The sequence below is a fragment of the Cricetulus griseus genome, assembly GCF_003668045.3.
Source record: "Cricetulus griseus strain 17A/GY chromosome 1 unlocalized genomic scaffold, alternate assembly CriGri-PICRH-1.0 chr1_0, whole genome shotgun sequence".
NCBI lineage: Eukaryota > Metazoa > Chordata > Mammalia > Rodentia > Cricetidae > Cricetulus > Cricetulus griseus.
This window is the reverse complement of record NW_023276806.1, coordinates 28,747,306-28,762,514: the sequence shown is the minus strand read 5'-3', so window position 1 is coordinate 28,762,514 and position 15,209 is coordinate 28,747,306. Positions and strand designations below refer to the sequence as shown.

The following is a 15,209-nucleotide window of genomic DNA, read 5'->3' as shown; positions in this document are numbered from 1 at the left end:
TTGATCTGAACATGACGTGCTTTTGCAGTTGGTGGGAAAGTGTGGGACCTGGGAGGTTTCGGTGGATATGGCACAAATGACAATGAAGATATCATAGGAAGAAGAGAAAGCCATAAAAGAAGGGGGTGTAAGGCAGGGATCAGAGATACAGAGGCAGAAATGAAGAGCAGTGAGATTGTAGATATTGACAGCTCTAGATTCTGGACCCACTATCCTGTTGGTGAAAAGGCGGCAGGGTGAAAGGGCTATTAAAGCCAAATGGAATTAAATCCAAGGGCCACTTGTTTTCAGATCGAGGCTGGTTTTACAGTACATCCTGCTGGTCTGTGGGCTCCAACCTCTGGGTTCTTATTTTCTTAGATATTTATCATTATTATAATACATTTTTATGAATGAAGGCAAACTATGAGTGGATTTCCTTTCATTTTTAAAAAACTAGCTGATAGATGTGGACATGAAATTCATTTCACAATTTCATTAAATAAAGAAACAGGCCAACTGTGGTGGTAGGATTTGCTAAAGGAGGCAGAGGCAGGCAGATTATGAGTTCGAGGCCAGCCTGGGCTACACATTTTTTAAAGCTAGGCAGGGGTGGTGCACAGCTTTAATCCCAGCACTCGAGAGGCAGGCAGATTTCTGAGTTTTAGGCTACCCTGGTCAACAGAGTGAGTTCCAGGACAGCCAGGGCTACACAGAGAAACCCTGTCTCAAAACAAAAACAAAAACAAAAACAAACCAACAAAAACCAACAAAAACAAAAACAAAACAAAAAACAAAAACAAAAACCAAACAAAACCAAATCCAGAAAAAAAATAAACAAGAGATTCAGTGAAGATAGCCATTTTTATTTTTGTTGCTGTTGAAATAAAAAACAAACAAACAAACAAAAAACTGTCTTTTGATTATACTTTTCCAGGAACACTAGGGTCTGAGAAGCATGGCAGTCTTTCGAATCACATGTAGTTTTTGAGCAATCATAAAATCCTGACTTCACAGTGGGCTGGTCCATATTTATCGACACCCTATAATCTTCCTTTTTCTTTTCTGTTTACTTGCCCTGGAAACTGCTAGAGAGGTGGGCCCCAGAAGAGTCCATCTGAACCCTTGGAACCAGAAACTCAATGGTCAAATCATCCCAATTTGTTTTGATGGGCTCTCAAGGTCTCTATCCTGTGCTAAGGAACTATACTTGTCTACAACACTAAATTATTTCTGTAGATCACCATGGCTGCTTGCTTTTTTTTTTTTTTTGTGGATGGGTGTTTTGACTGTGTGTATGTCTGTGTACCACTAGTATATCTCATGCCCATGGAGGTCAGAAGATAGCATCCCAACTTTCTGATACTGTAATAGGAGATGGTTTCGAGCCACTGTGTGGGTACTGGGACTTGAACCTGAGTCCTCTGAAGAAGAAGCCAGTGCTCTTAACTGCTGAGACATTTTTCCAGCCACGCTTATTTTTCTGTTTAGAAAAAAGCATATAATTTAAACAGATTTCTCTGATTAATGTTTATCAGGCTTAGTTTTGCTATTGATGATGCGTTGTAGGTATGTGCCTTTTAGTGTTAGGTCCATCCAGGGGTAAATGTTTAGTATCTTGCTCTGTAAAAGGGGGGGGGGTTCTAGGTTTGCTCATTTCTGTGGTGTGAATATCCTCACCATAGCTGATTCCATGTGACTGGCACAACGTCACCGAAGATGAAGTTAGTCAGGAAGAGACAAGAGCAATCCATGCTCTAATTCACAGCAGGCCCCCTCTTAATTTTGCTTCTACACATCTAAGCTTTAAGTCTAAAGCATAATTGTTATATTTAAATGTTAGCTAAATGGACTGTGCAGTTGAAGCCAGGATTTAATTTTTGGGTAAGGGAGAATTTACCTTGAACGAAGGCTTTATTATCTCGTACCATCTCCTTAAATCTCAGCGACTTTGATGAGAGAAAAAAGAAAACTCACAAAAGGATCTTAAATTGAGCCTGCATTTGCTTGCAATACTTTATTTCGATATCACTCTGCATCGCATACTATAACAAATCAGAGTATTTAAAAACAGACGATCTCAACATAGTACTTTATGGCAATAAAACATTTTGCAAATCAACTTTATTGTTCCTCTCTGAACCTCAAGAGGTAATAGATATGAGTTCCCCATTTTCGAAGATGAAGAAAACAAAGCACAAAGAGATCCTGCAACTTCCATATAGTGTGTTAATGGAGAAACTGGGACCATGCCTTGAGTCTTGGAATTTCCACCCATGGTTGATTAAGTTATGCTTTCTTAAATGTGAGTGATTTAAAATGATTTAAGTAGCTTTGGTCTGCAGGATGGCTACACTCTCTATGGGAACACAGTGCCAGGTTGAGGCTCACAACGATACTTGCCATGTCCCTCACTGCTGCTAGCTCTGGCCTGCCCATACGCTCTGCTGAAAGTGCCCTTAGATGGTGGTTTTCAGCTATATTCCTGCAGCAATCCATTCCCACAGAACATAGCTGACTGGGTTGGTGGGGGATGCCAAATACTGGCACAGCTCATCAGTAAACTGGCTTGTGACCTGAAACAGGACAGTTATACTCCTCCCTAGGATTTGGGGTGATTAGAGAATTAGTGGAGGAGCTGAAAGGTAAAGTCATATACCGCTATGCTGGCAAGGCATAAGGGACTGTGAACAAAATTAGGAGAGCAGAAACTATCAGCTAGCAGACTGCTTGGCTTAAAAACCAGGTAGAGTAATTAGATAAGAAGGCATTGAGAGGGGAATAAATCAATGTTCATGAAAAATAAACACACACCATGGGAGACAGACCATGTAGCAAGAGGATGAAGAGAGCAGCAGTTTCTTGAGGCTCTGGTGATTGGCAGCTTTCCAACTCCCACCCATGAATGCATGTACGGCTCAGCTGCAGGGAACAGGAACTCTGCATTAGTGGCTTCATCCAAAAAGAGTCTGTAGTCTTTACATGAGAAGACTGCGGGCAGCTGAGGCCTGCAGCAGAAGCCACAACATCAAGAATGCACCCAATGCCTCTCGATTTCTACTTTACCAAGCCTTGACAGGTAGCCTTTGTCCCTGTGTTTGTCCAATCATGACCTTCAGCATCACATTTACTTTAATGCCAGAAGAAAAAGAAAATGATGACAAAAAAGTTTTTATATATAAGAATTAGGATGGTTTGGTCTGCCTGCGGTGAGTGGACCTGCCCCCCGGTGCCCAGGCCAGGAGATCCCAAAGAGCGCAAGCGCAAGTTGAGCCTGAGACAGGGGCCCATGCTTACCTCTATCCTGAGTGGGGCGGGACACTCTTAGGCATATAGCAAAAGGATGAACACTCATTCAACAAGGATATCTGTTCAACTATGTTCATAGCAGCGTCATTTGTAATAGCCAGAACCTGGAAACAACCTAGATGCCCTTCAATTGAAGGGCATAACGTAAAGAACATGTGGTACATTTACACAATGGAGAATGACTCAGTGGAAAAAAGCAATGGAATCTTGAAATTCACGGGCAAATGGATAGAACTAGAAGAAACCATCCTGAGCAAGGAACCCAGTCCCCAAAAGACAAATATGGTATGTACTCACTCATATATAAAATTTTAGTCATAGAGTAAAGGATTATCAGCCTACAATCCATACCACCAGAGAAGCTAGGAAACAAGGAGGACCCTAAGAGACATACATGGTCCCCTGGAGAAGGGGAAAAGGACAAGATTTCCTGAGCAAATTGGGAGCATGGGTGAGGGGAGAGGGAATTAAAAGAAAGGGAAGGGAGAAGAGGAGGGGAGAGGAGGACATGAGGGAGCAGGAAGGTTGAGTGGGGGAGGTGGGATACAGGAGAGCAAGAAAAGAGATACCTTAATAAGAGGGAGCCAGTATTTCTCTAAAGAGAAATCTGGCACTAGGGAAATGTTCAAAGATCTACAAGGATGACCCCAACTAAGAATCTAAGCAATAGTGGAGATGATACCTTAAATGCCCTTCCCCTATAGTGAGATTGATGACTACCTTATATGCCATCCTAGAGCCTTCATCCAGTAGCTGATGGAAGCAGAGGCAGACACCCACAGCTAAACACTGAACTGAACTCTGGAATCCAGTTGCAGAGAAGGAGAAGTGATAAGCAAAGGAGTCAAGACCAGGTTGGAGAAACCCACAGAAACAGCTGACCTGAGCAAGGGGGAGCTCATAGACCCCAGACTGATAGCTGGGAAACCAGCATAGGACAGGCCCAGACCCCCTGATTGAGGGTGTCAGTGAGGAGGACTGGGTAGTCTATGGGGCCTCTGGTAGTGTATTAGTATTTATCCATAGTATATGAATGGACTTTGGGAGCCCATTCCACATAGAGGGATACTGTCTCAGCCTAGACACATGTGGGAGGGCCTAGGCCCTGACCCACATGCTATGACAGACTTTGAAGATCACCCATGGAAGGCCTCACCCTCCCTGGGGAGCAGAAAGGGGAAGTGATAGGGGGTTGATGGGGGACAGGGGAAAATAGGAGGGAGAGGCAACTGGGATTGACATGTGAAACAAGATTGTTTCTAATTTAAATTAAAAAAGTATTAAAAAAGAGTTAGGGATGCAAGCATTTTCCTACTTGTCTGAATGACGATAGGAACTCCAGGAAACAAAAAGGTTATTGAATACAGTTTTGCTCTCACTTTTTAGCTTAACTCATTTTCCCTGCAGGGATGAAACTGATCATTAGGTTAAGAAGTCAAAGAGGAGAAATTAGGTAAGGAACACAACTAGTGATGGTTTCTGGTAGCCTTAGCTCTACACCTCCACTACCTGGATAACTTGAATGAAATATTGGGCTAAATTAGAGCCAGCCTGAGGTGATCTGTATATAGTTGCCCTAGGTGAAGTAATTTCAGTTATTGGTCATCACAGTTGTTGTTTCTCCCTTTGAGCAGATATAGTTGACCCACTTACATGAGTGCTATCATTTTTTTTTTTAAATTTAAGTGAAGTGGCATCTTGTTCCACCAATAGATTTGAGGTATGGGCCTTAGGTTGTGACTTTGGTATGTGGACATGTTCCCTTATAAGGAAGAGGAGGGGCCTCACTCTGGCTCTTGAGTGGTGGTGAAGAAGGTAGATGGCAGTATCCAGCGGCTAAGGGCAGAAGACTTTGGCAGCTCTCTACCTTGCTTTGTCATTTGTGAGTGATTCCCCAATAAATACCTGACTTCCCTTTACCTGGGCTTTCATGGACTCTATTACAGTTGTCCATTTACGTGCATTCACGTTTTGCCTGCTAAGGGTGTCCGCTTCCCTGAAACTGGAGTTACAGAGAGTTGTGAGCTGCCATGTGGGTGCTGGGAATTGAAGCCAGGTCCTCTGGAAGAGCAGCCAATGCTCTTAGATGCAAAGCCATCTTTCTCACCAAGTGTTATCATCTTTAACGCCCTCAACATTAATTGTTGATAGAAAAATGTGGAAATATAACAAGTTATGCCAAAATAACTTATTTTTTTGACTAGCCTAAATTGCTATAAGGCCTTGATTTAGTAGATATTTATTTAATAAACTCTCCTAATGCCATTGTGCAAAGACTTTGGGGCTTAAGTAGATGGTAGTTGGGATAGACAATATTCATGGGTAGAGAATAGAGAGCAGGAGCCGGGCATTGGTGGCGCAGGCTTTTAATCCCAGCACTCGGGAGGCAGAGGCAGGCAGATCTCCGTGAGTTCGAGGCCAGCCTGGTCTCCAGATCGAGTGCCAGGATAGGCTCCAAAGCTACACAGAGAAACCCTGTCTCGAAAAACCAAAAAAAGAAAAAAAAGAGAGAGAGAGAGAATAGAGAGCAGGTTCAATATATTTACCAACTCTACTGACAAATGTTGATTCAATGAAGAAAAAGTCTTGAAGGGGAAACAATGGACTAACCCTTGGCTTTGTCCTGAGCAGGAAGAAAACATGGAAGTTCGCTGACACAGAGATGGAAGGATGATGGCTGGTGATGGGTATTAGCATAAATTATATAGGTAGAAAACAACCAGCTGCACACACCCAGTGCACAGCAGGGAGAAGGTCTGACTGCAGAACAACTCAGAGGAGAGGGCACAGAAATGTGGCAGTATCTTGCTTGTACAATTACAGCCTGTCTGAGGGTCAGAGAAGGGAGCTTGCCACTAGCTAACTACAGGGCTCTGTACAGACAGACAGGAAGTGAGGTAGCTGGGCAGAAACAGGATATAAGCAGGGAGAAACAGGAAATAGCTCTCTTCTCTGCTGAGATGCTTAGGTAAGGCGTGGTGGTGGTTTGCTCCTTCTCTCTGACCTCTCAGCATTTCCCTCTATATCTGACTCTGGATTTTTATTATCTAGACTAATTAAGAACTCCATTTACACTGAAATAATGCATTCAATCCAAGTAAGCTGCTCGAACGAATAGCTACCTGCCCTTTTCATCCATTACTCACTTAGTAAACTCATAACCCAGAACCATCTAACTGCTGCTGGTGGCAGGGTACCTTTCTCTGCGACACTCTTGGATGCCACTGTCCTACATTTCTCCCTTTCCCCAGGCCTCAGAGCCTTCCTTATTCTTCTTCTCAGCTGGTGCTCTGTTTTCTACACAACTGACAAAACCCAAAGCAGCCAGAAAAAGTCCTGCACTGCCTCCTTCCTCTGTCCCCATCTCTGAGAATCTCTACTCACAAACACAGCCTCTTCCTTATTATCTCAGGCCCCCACTTCTGCTTATGGCCTAGAGCTCACCCTTTTTGTTGCTTGAACAGCCCTTCCATTCTTCTCCCACACTGGCAGTTATTACCTCTCTATTGCACAGTTCCCATCAGGACCAACTATCTGTATTTCCCGAACCCTTTGCAGCCGTGGAAGTGGTCTTCTTGTCACTCTTCTGTGGGTATTCCTCTCTCCTCAGATGTGTATTCACAGGGGCTCTGCAGAAAGCCTGCTATAGACTGTTGCAGCCCTCTGGAGTGTTTTCACTATGCAGTCCTGGGTGCTCCCCTCCAGAGTGCTGGGATTAAAGCTGTGTGCCACCACCACTTTTCCTTCTTAGTCTATAAATCACTTCCTTCCACAGGCTCTGAGCAGGAACACGATAAATGTTTGTGGAGTGAAAGAATGGATGATGTCTGAAAGAATGGATGATGTCTGGAATTTTGGATGATGTTATCAGAACCTCAAGTGCCAAACAAGGAACACGGAGTTGCTGTGGACATTATTATAGTGACAGGATCTAAAATTCTGAACACTTAGTATTTACTTTGTGTATATTTTATTCATTCATTTATTTTTAAAACCTTTTACTCTTTTTAGACAAATTCTTGCTATCTGGCCTTGGCCGGTCTGGTACTCATACATAGACTAGGTTAATCTTGAATTCTTGGCAATTCTCCTGCCCTGGCTTCCCACACCCAGCTTCATAAACATTTTATTTGCTCTTCCCAATGATATTGTAAAGCAGGTATTCTGTTTGCTGATAAAAATGCAAGCAGGAAGGGAAACCATGAGTTCTTCATTCATTTTGCAGTTAATAACTGTAGAACCAGGATTCAAACCAAGCATCAGATCAAAAGACTCATAACTCAGCCATCTGACCAGGGTCTGGTGATCTGGAACAAAGTGACTGGTCCCAGAAACCATACTACATGGCCAAAGTCTGGAGGAAGGATCATTCTCCTCAGGGAAGGGAGCACTCACGATGACTGACAGTTTCCCAGTGTGTTAAGGGGCTGTGGAACCATGTGGCAGTGTGGACCCAAGGAGCACCAGAGGTCATGGAATGACCAGAGGTCATGGACTGAAAGCTTGTGCAGTGGTGCTCAGAGGTGGGCTCTTTGGGAGGTGACAGAATCCTGAGGATGTGGACATTGTCACACATCCAAGTGTGTCCAATTTGCTGCCCACTGGCCACATGCATTCCAGAATAGCTATCCCAGAAGAGTTTGAGTTTTGGCTCAAAACAAAATCTTAAATTTATTTAGGACATTAAGAGATTTTTTTTTTTTGGTTTGGTAACCCCCCCCCAAAAAAAGATCATTCTTGAGTGTGAACTTTGTAAATGACAAAGTCATGTTGCAATATCAAAAGGTTGGTCATATTTGCTCTGATGGATTCATAGCTTAGTGGGCTTTGGCAACACTCTCTTGAACCACCATGAGGTTACCTCTCCTGTTCCATGAGTGAGGTAAAGGGCTTCTGCACCCAAACATCCTACATAGCCACTGTCTTAAATACAACCCTGACCATGCACTGAAGCCCCAGAAACAATGAGGCAAAATAAGATTTTTTTCTCAGATATTTTTTATAGGACCAGAGAGCAGAGTCCACACCATAGATGGTAAAAACCAGAGCTTACCTTATAAACAACACAAGAGAAGGAAACTGGAGCCTGATATGAAGAAGACTTTGAAACTATTAGAGATATACAAAATTAATATGGTCTTCTAGTCAAAGTGACCACTTTTTTTTTTTTTTTTTTGGTAAATCCCAAGCTGGTCTTGAATTTACTATGTAGTTAGGGTGGCCTTGAACTGATCCTCCTGCCTCTACCTCGTGAGTGTTGGGATTATAGACTGTGCTACCATACCTTGTGTGGTGCTGGGAATAAAAACCAGAGATTCGTGAATTCTAGGCAAGTTTTCTACTAACTGATCTATATCCCTAGTGAACCTTAAGTGACTCCCTGTCACTGAAAGTGTATACAGAACTCAGGTAGCCATTTCTTGGGCACAGAATTCTTCAGGAAGGAGTTTGTACTTGACTTTCTGTCTTATGGATTTTGTCATCTATCTACCCCATATCTAGTAGCTTATTTAGGTGTTGAGAGTAGAGCAAGGACAGGATGGTGTGAGACCCAAACTGCTCACTCAAGTAGGAGAATCAGGTACAGTGTAATGGGGGAAGGGCCATTTCTATTTCCCCAAGCAGATACAGTGAAATCAAACCACACTGTACATATATTTTGCCTCTATCTGAAATAAGGACATATGTTAATTGCACTTACAGGAAAACTTTCATGGTTCTGTTTGCTTGAAGTCTGGTTATACAAATCATGTAGGCTAATTTGAAAAGAACTCAAAGAGACATGTCTGATTTGAAGTACCAGTGTCACAAAGCCTCTGGATGGTGACTGGATAAGAGAGAGTTAGAGGGAATTTGCCCTCTTCCCCAACTTTCTGGAACTTGAAAGTTGTTTTGTCCCGGTTCCTAGTCAAGCTGGTGGCAAACAGCATGGTGGTTCAGTTTGCTGATGCTTGAGTAGCAGTCTGATCTCTGTTCAAATTCTATGCAGCCCTCTTGCTAGTTGTGAGATTGGATCAGATATTTCCTTAACTGCAGAGTCTTGGCAGGTCCAGTAAGTTCTCTGAAGGGTAGCTTTCAGGTTCCCATGGAAATTATACAGAGAAAGCCAAGAGTGATTTCATTGCAGAAAAGGGTTAGTTCCCTTCCCTCTTCTGGATCTAGAGAAGAGAACACTCTTGAATTCTGCCACTCAAAGGGTGACTCATGGACTGTGGCTATTCAATAAGCTGCTTGTTTTCTAGCAGAGGAGAGACAAACAACTTGAGATAGACTGTAGACCAAGTAGACTCCCTCCCTCCCTCTCCTCCTCCTTCCCTCTCTCCCTCCTTCCCTCTCTCCCTCTTTCCCTCACTCCCTCCTTCACTCTCTCCCTCCCTACTGGTTTTATTGAGACAGGGTCTCACTCTGTCACCCAGGCTGGCCTTTAGACTCTGACTTTTCTGCTTCCCTTGTGCCCACCTCAAGTGCTGGGATTGTAGGTATGTGCCACCACATTTAGTTTGGTGCATTGCTTCTCTCATGTGGAAGTCTTCCCCAGACAATAAGAGGCCAGCTACATTGAGCAGCATGTTTAATGACACAGTTGTATTCTGGTGCAGGCACTAAGTATCATTGTGAATAAGTAACCCGTATTCTATGGTCTGGTACTTTGAATGGCACTGTATCAGGCACTGTCAGAACTGCCTACATTCAAATCCTGCTTTTCCTGATTGGGAATTCTTGGCAAATGACTGGGATATAGGTCAGTGGTAGAGTACCTGTTGGCTAATATGAGGTCCTAGGTTCAACTCCATAATTAACATCATCATCATTATCATCATCATCATCAGCACACACACACACACACACACACACACACACACACAGACCAGAGAGAGAGAGAGAGAGAGAGAGAGAGAGAGAGAGAGAGAGAGATTCTGGGCAAGTTACTTACCCTCCTATGCCTGGGTAGCTTCATATGTAAAGTGGGCCACTGACCATTATCAGCCATTAATGATATCTCTGGGTTAGTAATGTATGTGAAAGCTTTACAACAGGACCTGGCATAAAGTAAATGCCATTACGATTTTGCTATTATTGTTCCTGGGAACTCGTCAGAGGTTTTGGCTTCCCAGGGACTGAGTCAGCTCCATTACAGATCGCTCGTCCTCTGTGGAGGCTGATTTCTGATATGCCCTGCTTTTCTCCCTCCTTCCATTTTATCCATCCTTCCCCTTCCCCCCTCTCACCTGGAAACAGATGACATCATGACCTCTCCTGCTGTTCTGCTAGGACTCAAATTATATTAAGTCCTTGGTGGATTCACTCATCAATGTTGAAGTTATTTGGAACGTGACTTATGGCGGATTGAGACTCAAAGTTCAAGTCTTAAGAAAGAAACGTCACATTATTTTTCCAAGGACAGACAAAGAGATTTTGTGGATTCCCTGAAGGAGGCCAGTCTGTGAGCCCTGCCATCCCTGTTGGTTAGACAGTCCTTCCTGTTTGCTGGGATGTCTACACGCTCTACCCACAGAAAAATGTGCATGCATCTTCTCTGAGCTGGCTGCATCTGTAAAACAGCTTCCTGTTAGGAAGCAGACAACACAGGAATGCATTTAGGACCTCACTGTGTCACACACAGCACTTAGAACATGCAGTCTTTTGAGCCTGTGTACATTTATGTTAAATGCATTAATGGGTTAAGTCTATATTCCATTACTTAATTCAGTCAGCTTCAAGGACTATCTGTTCTTGCCCATGTAATGGATTTTTAGAAAAGCTGCTTTTTTACATTATTATTGTTTTTATTTTTCAATTTATTAATATTGTTCTTTGATAATTTCTTTTTTTGATAATTTCTTAATGTATAAACAGATCCTGATAATTGTCCCCACTCATTGCTTCTTATTTCCTTCCCATCCCTATGGAGACCCCACTTCCTCATCCCTGCCAGTCTTTTTCACAGGTTCAGGACTTCTGGGTTTCTTTTGTGATCCAGGGCCATCTGTGTGAGAATCGGATTGGAACTATTGATTGAAGTCTAGTAGGGTTGCCACTGGGTACACAAATGAAGGCACTCCTTCATTCAATCTATAAGAAGCAAATTAGTAAAAAAAAATGTAGGACCTCCTGAGCCTCTCCTCTGTTGTCACACAAGCTGTTAGCTCTTCTACCTTGTGTCTATGTCTGATCTATAGGCATAGGTAACCTATAGGTACAGCTGACCTATAGGCATAGCTGATTATCTATAGGTAAAGCTGATCTATAGACATAGCTGACTATATATAGAAGCTCCTAGCCATCTCAGCTGAGGCAGTATTTTCATCTTAGTAAATGTTCTTGGTGGTAACAGGTCTGCTTTCCCCTTTCTCACTGATCTCTTCCTACTTTTTAGGGTTAATATTTTGAAACAGGCTTTGCTGGCCTCTCATTAATTCTAGCTTTATAATGTGCTGGCCATGATCACTGAGCAACTAAATGAGTTTTGAGAGTCTGCTCTGCAGACTGTAAAATCTCATATTTCCTTGGCTCTTGGAAATAAACTCAAATCCACAGAATCCAATAAATCTCTGGAGCAAGAGGAGTCAGTTTCAGTGATATAGTAGGATGTTCACAAACCATGCTTGTTTGGAGATTGGGTCTCAATTTCTATTCACTAGAAGTAGAAAAGGTTCAGTTGACGTAAAGCAAAAAGGCACAAATAGGCATTTCCCATCATCCATGCTTTCTTCAAGGTGTGACATGAAGATGGCTCTTTGTCCACTGCCTGAAAACTGCTTTGATTCTTCCTCTGTGTCAGGACCAGACTGGGGGCTTGGCAGTGTTCTAGGAAGGATAACCTGCATGGCTCTCATGGCCATTATACCTTTTAGACAGTTGTTAAGACCTGGTTTCCTTTTTCTCCCATGTTTCCTCCTCAGTTCAATGAAAGCCCGAGTCCTCATGGCAGTACCATATTGTCGTTATATCTCTCTCCTCCCCTGCTACCTCTCCACCTCTCTCCCCATCTCTAGACTACTGGTTTTAAACAAAGATGATGTATTATTACTATTATTACTATTATTATTATTATTATTATTATTATTATTATTATTATTTGGTTTTTGAGACAGGGTTTCTCTATGTAGACCTGGCTGTCCTGGAACTCACTCTGTAGATCAGGCTGGCCAAACTGAGAGATTCACTTGCCTCTGGACCTGGTGACTTTATTTTTATTTTTATGTGTATGAGTGTTTTTCCTGTATATAAGTCTGTGGACTGCGTGTGTACCTGGTGCCTGTGACTGACTGCCAGAGGAGGACATCAGCTCTTTTGGAATGGGAGTTAGAGATGGTTGTGAGTCACCATGTGGTTCTGGGAGTCAAACCACAGAACCTCTGGAAGAGCAACCAGTGCTCTTACCTGATGAGCCATTTCTCCAGACCCATGGTTTTATTTTAAACTAGTATATTTTTTGGTTAGCATAAAAAGAAATGAGTTACATTATGATATTTCTTTTTCTTTTCTTTTTTTCTTTTTTTTTGGTTTTTCGAGACAGGGTTTCTCTGTGTAGCTTTGGAGCCTATCCTGGCACTTACTCTGGAGACCAGGCTGGCCTCGAACTCACAGACATCCGCCTGCTTCTGCCTCCCGAGTGCTGGGATTAAAGGCGTGCGCCACCAACGCCCGGCGATATTTCTATACATACACATCATTATGCTGTGTTATTCATGCCTCCACTTCCTCCTCGACTATGCTCTCCCTCTTGCTGGTCCCCTTACTCCTCACAAATAGTTCTCCCTTCAGCATTCATACATATTCCGTTTCCTTTCTTGTTCCCCATTCCCTTCAGAAGGGAAGCTCCCTCTCCTCTTACCATTTTTCTTCCCACCCCCACACATATGTATACACACACATATTTGTGTTGGCTAGTTTTATGTCAACCTGACACAGGCTAAAGTCGTCTATGAGGAGAGAGCCTCAGATAAGAAAATGCCTCTGTAGAATGGAAGCTGTAGACATTTTCTTAATTAGTGGTTGATGTGGGCAGGCCCAGTCCACTGCGGGCAGCGCCACTCCTGGGCTCTGTGGTCTTGGGCTCTGTGGTCCTGGGCTCTGTGGTCCTGGGCTCTGTGGTCCTGGGCTCTGTGGTCCTGGGCTCTATAAGAAAGCAGGTCGAACAAGCCATAAAGAGCAAGCCAGTGAGCAGCGCCCCTCCACGGCCTCTGCATCAGTTTAGCACAGTAGCAAACGTTTTCCTGCAGACTCTATCAGTCTGTTCCCCGCCCCCTACTTTGTGATACATTTATATTCTTGAGAAAAGCAACTCACAGGATGAGGGTTGGTTTTGGCTCATGGTTTTAGTCCATTGCTAGCTGACTGTATTATTGCTGGGGCCTATGGTGAGATAGAGACCTGTTGCAGAGAATGTGTTGTGTGTGTGGATCTTGGAAACAAGATATGTTCTTCACAGACATGCATCCCGTGTGACTCACTTTTTCCAACTAGGTCCCATCACCTAGTAGCAAATTCAGCCATAAACTCATCAGTGTATTAACCTGAAGAAGTTAGTACCTTAGTGGTGTAATCAGCTCTCAACAGTGTCACCAACTAGGGAGCCAACCTCCAAAATGAGTCTCTGGGTGACATTTTAGATACAAGTCGTAGCGAGGCCGTCCCCTTTTCTCTTCCCCACATCTACACGATGGATCATTGCTCCTGCAGCCCAAATTGGCCCGGGATTTGGTCTCCAAATCCAATCCTCCTTGCAGACGGGGACAAGAGCGGTCTCATGGAACGCAGCGCCGACGATGATAACTTTGGATAGTTTCAATTCCCTGCTAGCATTTTAAAAAAAATGTTTGTCTTCTGTATAAGATGCTACACTCCAAGAGGACCAGGGCCATGCTTGCCTTTTTAACTTCTATATATCTAGTGCCCAGACCAGTGCGTAACACAGCAGAGGTTGCAGTGTGACATTTCCAGGGGAAATGTGAACAGACATCTCTTAGCCTCAGGTCGATAGATGAAAGATGTTTCTACCCCACTTTAGCTTAGTGAGCAGGAAGCTTATTCGGGTTATTAGGGGAGTATGGGTGATGTAAAGCCAGTTAGCTCCTCCCATCTCCAGCTCCTCCCTCTTCCTGCATTGGTGGTGAGGAAAGCTGCACTGTTGTCTTCAGAGTTTCCTGTTCAACCTGGGTGGGGGTGGGGGTAGGGTCATTGTGACTCCTGTCTTCGGAACCTCCCCAGCCTTGTAAGTTTTGTGAGCGTCCTGAGTCTTAGGAACTTTTTTTTTTTTTAATCCTTCTAGGAAGGAATGTTTCAACTTGGAGGAAGTAGCTGCACAACCCAGGTGTTGAACACATTTTTTTTTGTTAAACAAATGAGCAGGGCGATTATCACATGGCCTGGCCTACAGCAAGCGTTTAGCGTCTGCAGCTATCTGCCTCATCCGTTTGTATGTGTACAAATTCACTCATATGTGAACATGTGGCACAGCCAATGCGCATGATGGCTTAGCCAAATGCAAAATATTAAATAAATAATAATTAAAAGAAGGATACAGTCTAGTTAGTTTTTGAAATTATCGAATGTGTGTGAATTGGCTTCCCACCCGAGCTGGAAAATAATCTTAGAAATAAACATGTTCCAATGCGTTGAGTCTTTCATTTGAATGAGTTTTCTGTTTAGTGGAGGGTGGCAGAAAAGTAGACATGTGGTGATAGTTTAGTAATCGGTATTATTTGAGCACATCTAGAGGTTATGGTAAGCAAATGTCTAAGCTGTTACTATTTAACTCCTACATGTGGTCTGAGCTCTGACAGTATACCTGGCTCGAGTGTGTATTTTAAAAGGAGAGCTGGTGTCTTGCCAGGTGGAGTCACAAGTTTTGATTTAGGAAGGGCTACGGCTGGTTTAGGTTTCGTTAAATCCAAGCTTTACTTCAGAGCCCTCCC

General features: G+C 43.3%; 1 pseudogene; it reads left to right on the top strand.

Moving 5' to 3' along the window:
- The window catches only part of LOC100766748, a 72,837-nt pseudogene extending 58,760 nt beyond the window's left edge, over nucleotides 1-14,077 (top strand).
- Nucleotides 14,078-15,209: the final 1,132 nt, after the last annotated feature.